General features: G+C 43.2%; 1 pseudogene; it reads right to left on the bottom strand.

Annotated features, from left to right (window-relative positions):
• Positions 1 to 15,380: 15,380 nt before the first annotated feature.
• LOC129564546 (zyxin pseudogene) lies at positions 15,381 to 17,189 on the bottom strand (annotated as a pseudogene).
• Between the last annotated feature and the right edge of the window lie 836 nt (positions 17,190 to 18,025).

The raw sequence follows: 18,025 nt of genomic DNA on the forward strand, positions 1-18,025 counted from the left end.
GGCCGCGAAGAGTCAGATACGACTGAGTGACTGAGTACATCCCCGTGACTCAGGTACTCAGGCTTCAGTAGTTTCTGCCATGAGAGGATCTTTGTGATATTGTGATGTGGTCTTTGCTTCCTTTCTGGCAGAGAGATCCTAAAATCCTTGGAATTCTCTACAAGAGGAGAACAGTCAAGGTGTCTTTTGTTAAGTTAATATAATAAATGACCTAGCGGAAGAATGGGGGCTGGGTGCAAGAAGAAACAACTTTCAGTCCCACCCTCTGATCTTGGGGGAGGGGAAGGTTCTGGAGGGTGAATCAATCACCAGTGGCCAATGATTTAATCAACTATGTTTGGGTAATGACGGAGAAGGCAATGGCAAGCCACTCCAGTACTCTTGCCTAGAAAATCCCATGGATAGAGGAACCTGGTAGGCTGCAGTCCATGGGGTCGCTAAGGATCGGACACGACTGAGTGACTTCACTTTCACTTTTCACTTTCACACATTGGAGAAGGAAATGGCAACCCACTCCAGTGTTCTTGCCTGGAGAATCCCAGGGACGGGGGAGCCTGGTGGGCTTCCGTCTATGGGGTCACACAGAGTCGGACACGACTGAAGTGACTTAGCAGCAGCAGCAGTCTGGGTAATGAAGCTGCCATAAAAATTCCAAAAGAGGGAATTCCCTGGCAGTCCAGTGGTTAGGATTTGGCACTTCAACTGCTGGGGGCCTGGGTTCAATCCTTGGTGGGGGAACTAAGATGCTTCAAGTTGTGTGGCATAGTCAAAAAGAAACAAAAAAGGAAACAATCCGAAAAGATGGCTTGAAGGGCTTCTGGGTCTGGGTGCTCTCAGAGAGGGCATGAATGGAATCTCCATGCCCTTTCCTCATACCCTATGCATTTCTTTCATCTGGCTGTTCCTAAGTTATACTCTTTTATAATAAACTGGTAATCTAGTAAGTAAAATACTTCTCTGAGTTCTGTGAACTACTCTAGAAAGTAATTAAACTCATGGAGAGGTGTTTTGGAACCTCTGCTCTATAACTGGCAATTCTGAAACACAGGTAACAATGTGAATTTGGAGTTGATGTCTGAGTTGGATGGGGCTCAGTCTTGTAGGACTGAGCCTGTGGCATCTGATGTTATCTCTAGGCTCATAGTGTCAGAATTGTGTTGAATTTAGGACACCCAGCTAGTGTTTGAGAATTGCTTGGTGGTGTGGTACCCACACGTGTTGTAATTGGGAACAGAATTAGTCTTGAACTAAATGTATCTGGCAAGCACAGTTAGGTCAGGAAAGGGGCCACAATAAGATGCAAAGGACAAAAGAAGGCTTATTATCATAACTCTACCCCTAAGTGAGAGAATAGGGGCAGAATTCACCTTAGAGAGGGGTTGAAATTTTCATGGAGACCTCAAATCATATCTGTGGTATACCAAGGACAAAAAAACAGAAAAAACCAAGGAGGGTCTTGGAATTCAGGAACAGAAAAAACCAGACCCTTATCCTCCTTGCCCTCCCCCATGTTGTAACTATTCAAGAATTTCAGGTCCTCCTGAGTAGTATAACCTGTCTCCCCTCCTACCCCATATAGGGAGAAGGTATTTGCCTTACTCTTCCCCCACCGAGTTTATGTGCCTCATCCAATCAGCAAGTGACCCGCAAGACCCCTATCTCACTCCTTGTACCCTGGCTATAAAATTGGACCAAGGACCCCGTTCAGTGTTGGCTCTCCCTCCCAGTATATGTGCCTCATCCTATTAGCAAGTGACCCGCAAAACCCCTATCTCGCTCCTTGCACCCTGGGTATAAAAATGGACCAAGCACCCCTTTCAATGTTGGCTCTCCCTGACTATCAGGAAGCCCACCCACTGTGCTAGCAGCGACTCTCCCCTCCCCCACTCTAATAAACTTTATTCTCCTTTCATTCTGCCTCATATCCGGAAATTCTTTTCCAACCCGTGCATAGACCATGACAATATCCTCCTTCGACCTCTTCTGTTTAAGTCATATGAAGCATTTCCTGTTATTGATCACTTCTTTCATTTTACCCACACAACAAAAAAGAATTATTGAGCTTCTATTACATCAGGCACTGCACTAAGATGTGAAAAGTCAAGGTCCCTGTCTTTGAGTTCATAGTCTAGTGGAAAAGATGAGCATGTGAGCAGATAATCACAATGTACTGTAATAATGCTACTGTACAGTAAGTTCCCTACATATGAATGACTTCTGTTATGAGAGTGTGTTCATAAGCCTAGGTACCCAACTGACACAATTGGCTATATAGTACTTTATACTACTTTTCACACAAATAATACATTAAAAACAAACACAAAAAATGAAAACATTTTAAATCTGACAGTACCTTGAAAAGTACAATAATACAGTACAACAGCTGGTATACAGGGGCTATCATCAAGTGAACAGGCAAGAAGAGTTACTGACTGGAGGAGGGAGAGGAGGTGCGAGATGGTAGAGCTGAAGGATCATTGGCAATAGGACATAGAGGGAAAGCTGCAATTTCACACACACCCAACATTGATAGTATGCATATTCACATCTTTGAAATTTCATAACTTGAAGGTTCATATGTAGGGGACTTAAGTTCAGTCACTCAGTCATGTCCTACTCTTTGTGACCCCATGGACTGCAGCACGCCAGACTTCCCTGTCCATCATCAACTCCTAGAACTTGCTCAAACTCATGTCCATCAAGCTGGTGATGCCATCCAACCATCTCATCTTCTATTGTTCCCCTTCTCCTTATTCCTTTAATCTTTCCCAGCATCAGGGTCTTTTCAAATGACTCAGTTTTTCATATCAGGTGGCCAAAGTATTGGAGTTTCAGCTTCAACATCAGTCCTTCCAATGAATATTCAGGACTGATTTCCTTTAGGACTGACTGGTTTGATCTCCTTGCAGTCCAAAGGACTCTCAAGAGCCTTTTCCAACACCACAGTTCAAAAGCATCAATTCTTCAGCACTCAGCTTTCTTTATAGTCCAACTCTCACATCTATATATGACTACTGGAAAAACCATAGCTTTGACTGTATGGACCTTTGTCACCAAAGTAATGTCTCTGCTTTCTAATATGCTGTCTAGGTTGGTCATAGCTTTTCTTCCAAGGAGCAAGCGTCTTTTAATTTCATGACTGCAGTCACCATCTGCATTGATTGTGGAGCCCAAGAAAATAAAGTCTGTCACTTTCCATTGTTTCCCCATCTATTTGCCATTAAGTGATGGGACCAGATGATATGTCTCAAAAGAAAGAACAATCCATAGTGTATTAGAGGGAAAGGACAGAGAAAAGCCATCCAAGAAGAACTCACAGAAGAGGAGATAAAACTTCTCAAATAATCTACATGCATAGAACACTGATTCCAAACCAAGAAGGTGGGATTTAATGGTAATAAATATTTAAAAGTCATATACTAAATTTTAAAACTTGACTTCAAAGGAATAAGATGGAGTGAACTGACTTAAAATGACATGAAGAAAACTTGGAAGCTCTAAAGGAGTCAACAATTTAAGTAAATTAATTTTCTATTGCTGTATAACAAATTACCACAAATTTATCAGCTTAAAACAGTCCCATTTATTATTTCATAGTTTCTATGGGTCAGGAGTCCCAGCACAGATGGGTTTAGTTCACTGCTTAGGATCCCAGTGGGCTGAAATCAAGGTATAGGCCAAGGCTGGGGTCTCATCTGGAGCTTGGGATGCTCCTCCAAACTCACAAAGTTGGCAGAATTCAGTTCTTGTGGTTATGGGTCTGAGACTCTCAGCTCCTAGAGGCCACTAGCAGTTCCCTGCTACATGGCAAGTTCCATAGGCAGTTTATTTCCTAGCAGTTTGCTTCTTTAAAGCTGTTCAGTTCAGTTCAGTCGCTCAGTCGTGTCCGACTCTCCGCGACCCCATGAATCACAGCACACCAGGTCTCCCTGTCCATCACCAATTCCCGGAGTTCACTCAAACTCATGTCCATAGAGCCGGTGATGCCATCCAGCCATCTCATTTTCTGTCGTCCCCTTCTCCTCCCGCCCCCAACCTTTCCCAGCATCAGAGTCTTTTAGGTTGGTGCAAACCAAATTGCAGTTTCACATGGTGAAATTTAAATCATTATAACTAGTCTCAAACACATCTTCATTAATCAAAATAGGAACCATTAACAATCAACACATTTTGCCATTGAGAAAAAGAGTTTGTTTTTTCTTGTAGCATAAAAATCCGTGCTTCGGGATTCAACTAACTCTTGGAAAGTATTTTCTGAATCCTGCTAGTTGTGGAAGCATTTTCCCCACAAAAAGTCATGGAGATGCTTGAAGAAGTGGTAGTTGGTTGGAGAGAGGTCAGGTGAATATAGCAGATAAGGTAAAGATTCATAGCTCAGTTCATTCAATTTTTGAAGTGTTAGTTGTGTGACATGTGGTCGGAAATTGTCATGGAAAAGAATTAGGCTCCTCTTTCTATTGACCAATGCCAACTGCAGGCATTGCAGTTTTCAGTGCATCTCATTGATTTGCTGAGCATACTTCTCAGATGTAATGGTTTTGCCAGGACTCAGAAAGCTGTAGTGGATCAGATGGGCAGCAGACCACCAAACAGTGACCATGACCATTTTATGGTGCAAGGTTGGCTTTGAGAAGTGCTTTGGAGTGTCTTCTTGGTTCAACCACTGAGCTAGTTGTCACTGGTTGTCATATACAATCCACTTTGCATGACACTCTCCTCTTTCACTTTCATCAAGAGGCCTTTGAGTTCCTCTTCACTTTCTGCCATAAGGGTGGTGTCATCTGCATATCTGAGGTTATTGATATTTCTCCCGGCAATCTTGATTCCAGCTTGTGCTTCTTCCAGCCCAGCGTTCCTCATGATGTACTCTGCATATAAGTTAAATAAGCAGGGTGACAATATACAACCTTGACGTACTCCTTTTCCTATTTGGAACCAGTCTGTTGTTCCATGTCCAGTTCTAACTGTTGCTTCCTGACCTGCATACAGGTTTCTCAAGAGGCAGGTCAGGTGGTCTGGTATTCCCATCTCTTTCAGAATGTTCCACAGTTTATTGTGATCCACACAGTCAAAGGCTTTGGCATAGTCAATGAAGCAGAAATAGATGTTTTTCTGGAACTCTCTTGCTTTCTCCATAATCCAGCGGATGTTGGCAATTTGATCTCTGGTGCCTCTGCCTTTTCTAAAACCTGCTTGAACATCTGGGAGCTCACGGTTCACATATTGCTGAAGCCTAGCTTGGAGAATTTTGAGCATGACTTTACTAGCTTGTGAGATGAGTGCAATTGTGTGGTAGTTTGAGCATTCTTTGGCATTGCCTTTCTTTGGGATTGGAATGAAGACTGACCTTTTCCAGTCCTGTGGCCATTGCTGAGTTTTCCAAATTTGCTGACATATTGAGTGCAGCACTTTCACAGCATCATCTTTCAGGATTTGAAATAGCTCAATTGGAATTCCATCACCTCCACTAGCTTTGTTCATCGTGATGCTCTCTAAGGCCCACTTGACTTCACATTCCAAGATGTCTGGTTCCAGTTGAGTGATCACGCCATCATGATTATCTTCGTCGTGAAGATCTTTTTTGTACAGTTCTTCTGTGTATTCTTGCCACCTCTTCTTAATATCTTCTGCTTCTGTTAGGTCCATACCATTTCTGTCCTTTATCGAGCCCATCTTTGCATGAAATGTTCCCTTTATATCTCTAATTTTCTTGAAAAGATCTCTTGTTTTTCCTATTCTGTTGTTTTCCTCTATTTCTTTGCATTGATCGCTGAGGAAGGCTTTCTTATCTCTCTTTGCTATTCTTTGGAACTCTGCATTCAGATGCTTATATCTTTCCTTTTCTCGTTTACTTTTCGCTTCTCTTCTTTTCCCAGCTATTTGTAAGGCCTCCTCAGACAGCCATTTTGCTTTTTTGCATTTCTTTTCCATGGGGATGGTCTTGGTCCCTGTCTCCTGTACAATGTCACGAACCTCCGTCCAGAGTTCATCAGGCACTCTATCTATCAGATCTAGACCCTTAAATCTATTTCTTACTTCCACTGTATAATCATAACAAACTCAAAGGCCTCTTGATGAAAGTGAAAGAGGAGAGTGAAAAGGTTGGCTTGAAGCTCAACATTCAGAAAACGAAGATCATGGCATCTGGTCCCATCACTTCTTGGGAAATAGATGGGGAAACAGTGGAAACAGTGTCAGACTTTATTTTTTGGGGCTCCAAAATCACTGCGGATGCTGATTGCAGCCATGAAATTAAAAGACGCTTACTCCTTGGAAGGAAAGTTATGACCAGCCTAGATAGCATATTGAAAAGCAGAGACATTACTTTGCCAACCAAGGTACGTCTAGTCAAGGCTATGGTTTTTCCCGTGGTCATGTATGGATGTGAGAGTTGGACTGTGAAGAAAGCTGATCGCCGAAGAATTGATGCTTTTGAACTGTGGTGCTGGAGAAGACTCTTGAGAGTCCCTTGGACTGCAAGGAGATCCAACCAGTCCATTCTAGAGGATATCAATCCTGGGTGTTCATTGGAAGGACTGATGCTAAAGCTGAAACTCCAATACTTTGGCCACCTCATGAGACGAGTTGACTCACTGGAAAAGACTCTGATGCTGGGAGTGATTGGGGGTAGGAGGAGATGGGGACGACAGAGAATGAGATGGCTGGATGGCATCACTGACTCGATGGACATGAGTTTGAGTGAACTCCAGGAGTTGGTGATGGACAGGGAGGCCTGGCATGCTGTGGTTCATGGGGTCGCTAAGAGTCGGACACGACTGAGCGACTGAACTGAACTGAACTGAACTTGCATGACACAATCCGATTGAGAAATGGTTCATTGTTGCTGCAAAGAATAAGAGAACATAACACTTCAAAACGATGATTTTTAAAAATTTTCAGTCAGCTCACAAGGCACCCACTTATCGAGCTTTTTCACCTTTCCAATTTGCTTCAAATGCTGAACAACCTTAGAATGGTTGACATTGAGTTCTTTGGCAACCTCTCATGTAAGAGGATCAACTTCAATGCTCCCAGTTGGTCACTGTCAGCTTCCAATGGCCAGCCACTGTGCTCATCTTGAAGGCTCTTATCTCCTTTGCAAAACTTCTTGAACCACTGCTGCATTGTAAGTTCATTAACAGTTCCTGGGCCAAATGCATTGTTGATGTTGCAAGTTGTCTCTGGTGCTTTATGATCCATTTTGTACTCCAGTAAGAAAATTGCTCAAATGTGCTTTTTGTCCAACATCATTTCCATAGTTTAAAACAAATATAAAATACATGGCAAATAATAAGTCATTAGCAAAAATACATAAAGTGAGAAATGCACATTAAATGATGTATAACATAACCACATTTATTTAAGAATGTATTCCAATATTAAATGGCAAAGTTCAACAGTGTAAAACCACAATTACTTTTGTATCTACTTTGACTGTGTGGATCACAATAAACTGTGGAAAATTCTGAAAGAGATGGGAATACCAGATCACCTGATCTGCCTCTTGAGAAACCTGTATGCAGGTCTGGAAGCAACAGTTAGAACTGGACATGGAACAACAGACTGGTTCCAAATAGGAAAAGGAGTACGTCAAGGTTGTATATTGTCACCCTGCTTATTTAACTTATATGCAGAGTACATCATGAGGAACGCTGGGCTGGAAGAAGCACAAGCTGGAATCAAGATTGCTGGGAGAAATATCAATAACCTCAGATATGCAGATGACACCACCCTTATGGCAGAAAGTGAAGAGGAACTCAAAAGCCTCTTGATGAAAGTGAAAGAGGAGAGTGAAAAGGTTGGCTTGAAGCTCAACATTCAGAAAACAAAGATCATGGCATCTGGTCCTATCACTTCATGGGAAATAGATGGGGAAACAGTGGAAACAGTGTCAGACTTTAATTTTTTGGGCTCCAAAATCACTGCAGATGATGATTGCAGCCAGGAAATTAAAAGATGCTTACTCCTTGGAAGGAAAGTTATGACCAACCTAGATAGCATATTAAAAAGCAGAGACATTACTTTGCCAACCAAGGTCCGTCTAGTCCGTCTAGTTTTTCCAGTGGTCATGTATGGATGTGAGAGTTGGACTGTGAAGAAAGCTGATCGCCGAAGAATTGATGCTTTTGAACTGTGGTGTTGGAGAAGACCTGAGAGTCCTGAGAGTCCCTTGGACTGCAAGGAGATCCAACCAGTCCATTCTAAAGGAGATCAGTCCTGGGTGTTCATTGGAAGGACTGATGCTAAAGCTGAAACTCCAATACTTTGGCCACCTCATGTGAAGAGTTGACTCATTGGAAAAGACCCTGATGCTGGGAGGGATTGGGGGCAGGAGGAGAAGGGAATGACAGAGAATGAGATGGCTGGATGGCATCACTGACTTTATGGACATGAGTTTGAGTGAACTCCAGGAGTTGGTGATGGACAGGGAGGCCTGGCGTGCTGTGATTCATGGGGTCGCAAAGAGTCAGACACGACTGAGCGACTGAACTGAACTGAACTGAATAGCAGGAGAGTTTCTCTCATTCTAATTTTCTAACATAGAGTCTTATATAACTTAACGTGATCATGAGAGTTGCATACCATCACCTTTGCCATATTCTATGGATTAGAAGCTAGTGACAGGTTCTACCTGCACTCAGGTGGAGAGGATTATACGTGGTGTGACAAATTGGGGGTCATTTTAGGTATGTTCACCACAGTAAGGCAGGTACTAAATATTATAAGAGAAGCAGAGTATTCATCTTGTTCATTCAAACAACATTTACATACAACCTACAATGAGCAAGGAACTATGTTAAGTACTAAAGATGCAGACATGAAGAAAACATTGTCTCTATTCTGTAGGAGAAATAGGTAGCTATCTATAAATAAGTAAGTTGGATTCATGGGTATATCTTGCACCAAAATACAATAAAACAGGGTTTCCCTAGTGGCTCAGTGGTAAAGAATCTGCCTGCCAATGCATGAGACGTGAGTTTGCACCCTGGTCTGAGAAGATCCCACATGCTGCAGAGCAGCTAAGCCCATGCACCACAACTACTAAGCCTGTGCCCTAGAGCCTGTGAGCTGTAACTACTAAGCCCACATACTGCAACTACTGAAGCCCTCACATTCTAAAGCCTGTGCTCCACAACAAGAGAAGCCACTGAAATAAGAAGCCTGCAAACTCCAACTAGAGAGTAGCCCATGCAGCAGTGAAGACCCAGCACAGCCAAAAATAAATAAATAAAAATTAAAAAAAACACTAACCCCCAAAATACAATAAAATTAATTCCATATGGAAGAAAAACTTAAACATAAATTGAAACCATAACTAGCCATAACAGTACTAGGAAGAATGATAGACATCATTTCTTTTTCTAATCTCAGAGCAAGAAGGGGAGATGCCCTTCTAAGTATGACTCAAACCTAGAAGTCACAAAAGAAAAGACTGAAAAATTTGACTACATAAAAATAAAAGAAATCTTAAATAATAAAACCCCAAATAAAAAATTTAAACATAGGACATACTAAAGGAAACAATATGCAATTCATATGGCAAAAGGTTTATTTTCTTAATATATAAAAATCTACAAATCAATAAAAAGACCATCATCCCAATTTTAAAATGACCAAAAGATAAAAATAGACCACAGAAGAGGAAATACCTGGCTCATAAGCATATAAGAAGACTCTTAACTTCACTTATAGCAGGAAAAAATTAATTAAAATTATATCTAAAATCAGTTTTCACATAAGGATAGGAAAGACCAAAAATTTTGATAATATACTATGATGGCCAGAGTACTATGAAGAAATAGATAGACTTTTATATTAGTGGTTGAAGCCCTCAACAGAGGAAACCCTGGGAACATCCATCAAAGCTATTTATATTCATACTATTTCATCCAGCAATTGAAATGTATTTTACAGATATACTAGAATATGCATTCATGCATGCATGCTAAGTTGCTTCAGTCGTGTCCGACTCTTTGTGACCCCATGGACTGTAGCCCACCAGGCTCCTCTGTTCATAGGATTCTCCAAGCAAGAATACTGGAGTGGGTTGTTATGCCCTCCTCCAGAGGATCTTCCCAACTCAGGGATGGAACCAATGTCTCTTACATCTCTTGCATTGGCAGGCGGATTCTTTACCACTAATACCACCTGGGAAGCCCTACTAGCATATACACGGGGTTATTAATTGGAGCACTGTTTTTAAATAACCTGTTAACTGGTTAAATAAAGTGTGGTCCTTTCAATTCAACGTAATATAGTTATTTTAAAGAGAAAGGAGGTTCCATTTCCCAGGGTCAATGTGAAGAGCTGTGAAGATCCACTCTCAAATGAAGTACCCATAAGTGGTGAAAATTACTTTTAAAACACAGGCAGTGATTTAACACTCTCTGGAAATTATCTTAAGGGCATAGAGCAAACACAAAAACATTTATTCAAGAAAATCTAAATCTCAATAAGAAGAGTCTGTGACACTTGAGAAATGACCCACAACCTCCCCCACCCCAGTTCAGCATGACTGAAGCTCTACTCCTGGCACATGTGGCCAAGAAAACAGAATATCCTCTCCTCTCAGGTCCCAGTCAGGGATTAAAGTATCTTTGCAGGAGGGGCAGGCCTTCAGGATTTCTCAATGACCCCTAGCTACAGTGGCACAGGCTAAATTCTTAGTGCTTGAGGCTAAGACATCAAGGGTTCCCTCCTTCCACCCAGCTCCCAATCATAGAACAGAGCCTCTACCCAGGTGCCCCAGGACAAAATTATTGTAGTCCCTAAGGCCCTTGCCCAGCTAGCTTGTAGGGCAGAGGTTCCACACTGGCAAGCCAAGAAAACCAGGGGCTACCAGCCCTTTTCAGTGGCCAGTTCATTAAACAGGGGTGTCACTTTAAAAGGCCACTGTCCAGAAGCTTTTGATTTTAATTAGGTCCCATTTGTTTATTTTTGCTTTTATTTCCAATATTCTGGGAGGTGTGTCATGGAGGATCCTGCTGTGATTTATGTCGGAGAGTGTTTTGCCTACGTTCTCCTCTAGGAGTTTTATAGAATCTGGTCTTACATTTAGCTCTCTAATCCATTTTGAGTTTATTTTGGTGTATGGTGTTAGGAAGTGTTCTAGTTTCATTCTTTTACAAGTGGCTGACCAGTTTTCCCAGCACCACTTGTTAAAGAGACTGTCTTTTCTCCACTTTATATTCTTGCCTCCTTTGTCAAAGATGAGGTGTAAAAGGAAACTATAAGCAAGGTGAAAAGACAGCCTTCAGAATGGGAGAAAATAATAGCAAATGAAGCAACTGATAAAGGATTAATCTCCAAAATATACAAGCAGCTCCTGCAGCTCAATTCCAGAAAAATAAATGACCCAATCAAAAAATGGGCCAAAGAACTAAACAGACATTTCTCCAAAGAAGACATAAAGATGGCTAACAAACACATGAAAAAATGCTCAACATCCCTCATAATCAGAGAGATGCAAATCAAAACCACAATGAGATACCATTTCACACCAGTCAGAATGGCTGCTATCCAAAAGTCTACATGCAATAAATGCTGGAGAGGATGTGGAGAGAAAGGAACCCTCTGACACTGTTGGTGGGAATGCAAACTAGTACAGCCACTATGGAGAACGGTGTGGAGATGCCTCAAAAAATTGGAAATAGAACTGCCATATGACCCAGCAATCGCACTCCTGGGCATACACACCGAGGAAACCAGAATTGAAAGAGACACATGTACTCCAATGTTCATTGCAGCACTGTTTATAATAGCCAGGACATGGAAGCAACCTAGATGTCCATCTGCAGACGAATGGATAAGAAAGCTTTGGTACATATACACAATGGAGTATTACTCAGCCATTAAAAAGAATACATTTGAATCAGTTCTAATGAGGTGGATGAAACTGGAGCCTATTATACAGAGTGAAGTAAGCCAGAAAGAAAAACACCAATACAGTATACTAACACATATATATGGAATTTAGAAAGATGCAAATGATAACCCTGTATATGAGACAGCAAAAGAGACACAGATGTATAGAATAGTCTTTGGGACTCTGTGGGAGATGGTGAGGGTGGGATGATTTGGGAGAATGGCATTGAAACACGTATGTTGTCATATGTGAAACGAATCACTAGTTCAGGGTCTATGCATATTACAGGATGCTCGGGGCTGGCATGCGGGGATGACCCAGAGGGAGGATAAAGGGAGGAGGGAGGTGGGAGGGCGGTTCAGGAGGGGGAACTTATGTAAACCCGGGGCAAATTCATATCAATGTATGGCAAAACCAACCAATATAATATTGTAAAATAATTTGCCTCCAATAAAAAATAAATTAATTACCTAAAAAAAAAAAAAAAGGCCACTGTCCCTACCCTGATTTCCAGAGTAGAGGCTCAGAGATTTAGCACAGGAGGAGAGGCAGGTCTCAAGAACGATAAAAAAAAAAATCCACAGGTAACATCATACTTGGGGCTTCCCAGGTGGCTCAGTGCCAAGCAAGAGAAGCAGTTTTTATCCCTGAGTCGGGAAGATCCCCTGGAGAAAGAAATGGCAACCACTCCAGTATTCTTGTCTGGAAAATCCCATGCACAGAGGAGTCTGGTGGGCTACAGTCCATGGGCTCACAAAAGAGTTGGACATAACTTAACGACTAAACAACAACAACAACGCAATACTCATCAAAATTCCAATGGGCTTCTTTGCAAAAATTGACAAGCTGATTCTAAAATCCATATGGAAACTCAAGAGACTCAGAATAGCAAAAATTAATCTTGAAAAAGAACAAGAAAGTTAGAAGACTCATACTTCCCAATTTCAAAACTTATTACAAAGTCACAGTAATCAAGAGAATATGATACTGGCATAAGGACAGATATAGAACTCAATGGAATAGAATTGAGAGTCCATAAATAAACCTTCACATTTATGGTCAACTGATTTTTGACAAGGGTATGAAGATAATTCAATGGGAAACAGCATAATCTTTTCAACAAATTGTGCTGGGACAATTAGATAATAACATGCAAAAGAATGATTTTGGATGCCTCACATCATATACAAAGATTAACTCAAATTGGATCAAATACCTAAATGTAAAAGCCAAAACTATAAAACTCTCATAAGAAAACATAACTGTAAATCTTCATGACCTTGGAGTAAGTAATGGATTTTAGATACCACACCAAAAGCACAAGCAACAGAATTAATAAATTGGATTTCATCAAAGTTAAAAACTTTTATTCTTCAAATGACACCTTCAAGAAAGTAAAATCACAACCCATAAAACAGTGGGAAATATTTACAAATCATTTATCTGATAAAAGATTTGTATCCAGAATATAAAAAGAAGTCTTACAATTCAATAATAAAAAGATAACCATTTCACATCCACTAAGATGACTATTATTTTAAAAAAACCAAAAACATAGAAAATAACCAGTTTTGGTAAGAATATGAAGAAGTTAAAATCCTTGTGCCTCGCTGGTAGGAATGTAAAACAGGACAGTTGCTATGGAAAACAGTATGGTGATTCCTAAAAAAAAATTGAATTTAGAATTATACTATATGATTCAGCAATTCCATTTCTGAGTTATTTACCCAAAAGAACTGAAGGCAGGGACTTGAGTAGGTATTTGTACACCTATGTTCATAGCAGTATTATTTACAATAGTCAAAAAGTGGAACAACTCAAATATCCATTGACAGATGAATGGATAAACAAACTGTGGTACATACATACAATGGAATATTATACCACCTTAAAAAGGAAGAAAATATTGACATAGGCTACAACTTAGATGAACCTTAAAGACATCATTCTAGGGGAAACAAGCCAGTCACAAAAGGGCAAATATAATACCATTTGTATGAGGTTTCTAGAGTAGTCAAATGAATAGAGATAGAGTAGAATGGTGGTTTCTGGGGTTGGGGAGATGTGGGAATGAAGAGTTATTATTTAACAGGTACAGAGCTTCAGCCGGGGAAGATGAAAAAGTTCTGGAAATGGGTAGTGGTTGTTCCACAACACTATAATGTGCTTTATGCCACATAACAGTACATTTTAAAATGGTTAAATTCATAGATTTTATGTTATATTATTTTGCCACAGTAAAAAACAAGATGAACAACTCAACTTTAAAATGGGCAAAGGATCTGAATAGACATTTCTCCAAGAAGATATGCAAATGGTCAAAAAGAATATTACAAGATGCTCAACATCACTAGCCAGCAGAAAAATGCGAATCAAAGCTACAATAAGGTGACTTCCCTGGTGGTCCAGTGGTTAAGACTCAGCACTGCAAGCGGCACAGGTTCAATCCCTGAAAAAAACACACAATAAGATACCACTTCATACCCACTAGGATGGCTATGATCAAAATGACAGAAAATAACAAGTATTGGTGAAGATGTAGATTAACTGAAACCCTCATACACTGCTGGTGGGAGTGTAAAATGGTGCAGCCTTTGTGGAAAATAGTTTGGCAGTTTCCCCAAAGATTAAACATAGAATCACTATATGACCAAGCAAACGTGCACCTAAATATATACCCAAGAGAAATGAAAACGTATGTCCACAAAAACACTTGTGCACAAATACTGATAGCAGCATTATTTGTAGTAGCCAAAAAATAGAAACAAATGTCCATCAATTGATGAATAGTAAAATAAAATGTGGTATGTCCATAGGTCCTTCCATCAATTGATGAATAGAAAAATAAAATATGTTTCTAAATTCCATATATATGTGTTAGTATACTGTATTGGTGTTTTTCTTTCTGGCTTACTTCACTCTGTATACGAGACAGCATAAGAGACACAGATGTATAGAACAGTCTTTGGGACTCTATGGGAGAGGGTGAGGGTGGGATGATTTGGGAGAATGGCATTGAAACATGTATGTTGTCATATGTGAAACGAATCACTAGTTCAGGGTCGATGCATGTTATAGGATGCTCGGGGCTGGCATGCGGGGATGACCCAGAGGGAGGATAAAGGGAGGAGGGAGGTGGGAGGGGGGTTCAGGAGGGGGAACTTATGTAAACCCGGGGCAAATTCATATCAATGTATGGCAAAACCAACCAATATAATATTGTAAAATAATTTGCCTCCAATAAAAAATAAATTAACTACAAAAAAAAAAAAAGAAAAGAAAAATAAAATATGGTATTGTTAGGGGAAGCACACTGACTGAAACCGCCCACCCTGACTAGGTCCTTTATTTTTATTTCTGGAAAACACTTTTATTTGTAGCTGTGCCCCCTCAGGCGGGGTTACCTGGACGATGGTGGGTGGTCCCTGCAGGACTAGGGGGACTGGACCACAGGGCTGGGACTCTGCAGCCCCGAGGCCACTTAGGGGCCTTGGATCAGGGCACGAGTGAGACTGGGGTGGGGTTTGGTATGGAAGGAGGGACTGGACGTCAAAAAATAACTGTGGGGAGGCTGAAGGGGATGTGGTCCCACCGTGGGCGGTCTGCTGATGGGGGAATGGACTTGCGGTCCGAGAAGGGGGCCAGTCCTCACTCAGTCTAGGCTCTGGCGGTGTGGCATTTCCGGCAGAGCACGTGGCCATCCAAGGGGAAGCAGCCGTTGTCATCCGCCTCAATGGAGAGGGGCTTCCCACAGTCCTCGCACTTGTAGCACTTCATGTGGAAGTTCTTGTCCAGAGCGACCACGCGCATGGTCTCCTAGCTCCCAGGCTCTGGCATGATGGGCTCCGCGCACACAGAGCATCTGGGGGCGTATTGCTTGTGGTAGTCAGGGACGCAGTGGGGCCGGTTGGCCTGGTCCACGATGAAGGAGGTGCCCTCCAGGGCGCAGGCGCAGACCACACAGGTGGTAGACCTTGCCTGTGGCCCTCAGCATGCGGTTGGTGATCGGCTGCCCACAGGTGCTGCACTTCTCCAGGGTATCGGTGTAGCAGCCCTCGCAGTACGGAGCCCCCTCCAGGCTATAGAACTGCTGGCCTTGGAGCTGCTGCTCACACTGGCGGCTGGTGAAGCAGGTGATGTGGAAGAGCTGCCCCAGCGTGCGAACCGTGGGCTGCGAACGTGCCAGGGGCTGGTGACACCGGCCACAGGACTCATTGACGGGCTCGCGCTGCTTCTGAGGATGCTCCATGTCCTGCATCAGCTTCTGCGTCAGCTGTTCCAGCTCCTCCACCTCTTTCAGTGTCAGAGGCCCTGGGGCCCCAGCGGGACGCACCTGGTTTTGGTTTTGAGTCAGTGGGGGCACTGGGTGCTGCATCTCCTGCACTTGGGGCTTTCTCCTTCTGCTGAGCATAGGTAAAGCTGGGGGAGCTGAGGGGAGCCTGTGCCAGTGGAAGAGGGAGCTTCAGGGGGCCCCCAACTTCTGATGGGGCTAGGACCTGGGTCCACCTGGGGCTCCAGGGCTGAACTTGGAAGCCACAGGGGTAAACTTGGGAGTCACTGGAGAAAACTTAGGGGCTAGAGATGCGGCTGGGGCCCCCCCGAGGCTGGGTGGTGGCCAAAGGAACAGGCTGGGGAGGGGCCTGGGGTTTGGCCTGGGGCTGGGACTGGACATGGAACTGTGTCTGGCTCTGAGGTTGAGCCTGGGACACAGGCTGGGAGCTAGAAGGGGACTTCCAGGGAGGCAGGGGTGCTGTGCCCCCAGTTGCAGGCTTAGTATTGGACTTGGAAATGAATGGATTGGTGACCGGCGCGGGTACATATCCAGATGACACCCGGGCTTTGAAGGGATAGTTCTTGGTCATGTCATCCAGCAGCGAAGACAGGGAGTTGATCTCCAGATCAATACTGCTCACCTTCTCCCTGGGCTGCGATGGGAACTGGGTGGGGGCCTGGGGACCTCCCTCCTCCACTAGCGGGGGCGGTGGGGAAGGTAAGATTTCCTCCTCCAAAGGCGCGGGGCGGGGGGTGGAAACGGTTCGTCGATGGGGGCGGCGGAGGTGAGAAGGCACCTCCCAGGGCGCCCTCAGGGAGTCGTCTGCCTCCCCGACCACCGGAGGAGGCGGTAAGGGAAAGTCTTCTGGGGGCGGCAGGGGCATCTCGCCCACCCGGCCCAACTGTGCGCGCTGGGCCCCAGCGCCGGAGGCGGCTCGCTGTCGCCAGACCGGAAAGAATTCACTTTGGGCTTCGGGGCAGTGCCGAAGATGCGGGGCGTAAAACACTGGAGCGAGGCGGAGATCGCGGGAGGCGGGTTGGGGGCTGCCATGGCCGGAGCAGTGCGCTCCACGTCTGCCAGGGGCTGCCTTGCAGCCTAGTCTGCGGACTCTGCTGACTAGGCCCTTTAGTAACCATTTGCATGAGTTGTTTTATGACAGGAGATCCTGGTAAGGGATAGGGAACTAATAAGCCACCACCAACCTGAAGAGTTTGGGAAACGTCAAAAGGAGACACCGCATGTCCCTCCACTTCCCAGAATCCCTCTGGCTAGCATCCATCTTGGCTGAGCGGTGCAATGCGCCACCACTCTGAATTAGAATGATTGGCCAAAGACCACTGGAAACTAATACGGTCACCATAAAACCTGAGACTGCGAGCCAAGTGGCAGAGCTGTTCTCCTGGTTTCCCTTACTCTACTGCTCTCCGCCTGGGTGTCCTTTCCCAATAAAATCTCTTGCTTTGTCAGCCAGTGTCTCCTCCCACAATTCTTTTCTGTTAGACAAGAGCCCACTCTTGGGGCCCTGAAGGGGGGGCCTCCCCCTTCCTACAACAGTATGTCCATACAAACATTATTTATCACTATAAAGAAATGAAGTTCACGCTATAACATGAACCTTAAAAACTGCTAAGTGAAAGAAGCTAGTCACAAAAGACCACACATGGTGAATCCCTTTATATGAAATATCTAGAATAGGCACATTTATAGATACAGAAAATAGGTTAGTGGCTGCCAGGGCTGGGAGGGTTGAGAGGAAATGAGGGATGACTGCTAAACTCTGTGAATATAATAAAACCCATTTAAATAAGTGAACTATATGGTACATGAAATATAGCTGCATCAAGCTGCTTTTTTAAAGATATAGGTGAATTTCTTTTTTTTTAATA

This window comes from Moschus berezovskii, chromosome X (genome assembly GCF_049115385.1).
Source record: "Moschus berezovskii isolate FMDL1 chromosome X, NW_MosBer_1.0, whole genome shotgun sequence".
Lineage (NCBI taxonomy): Eukaryota > Metazoa > Chordata > Mammalia > Artiodactyla > Moschidae > Moschus > Moschus berezovskii.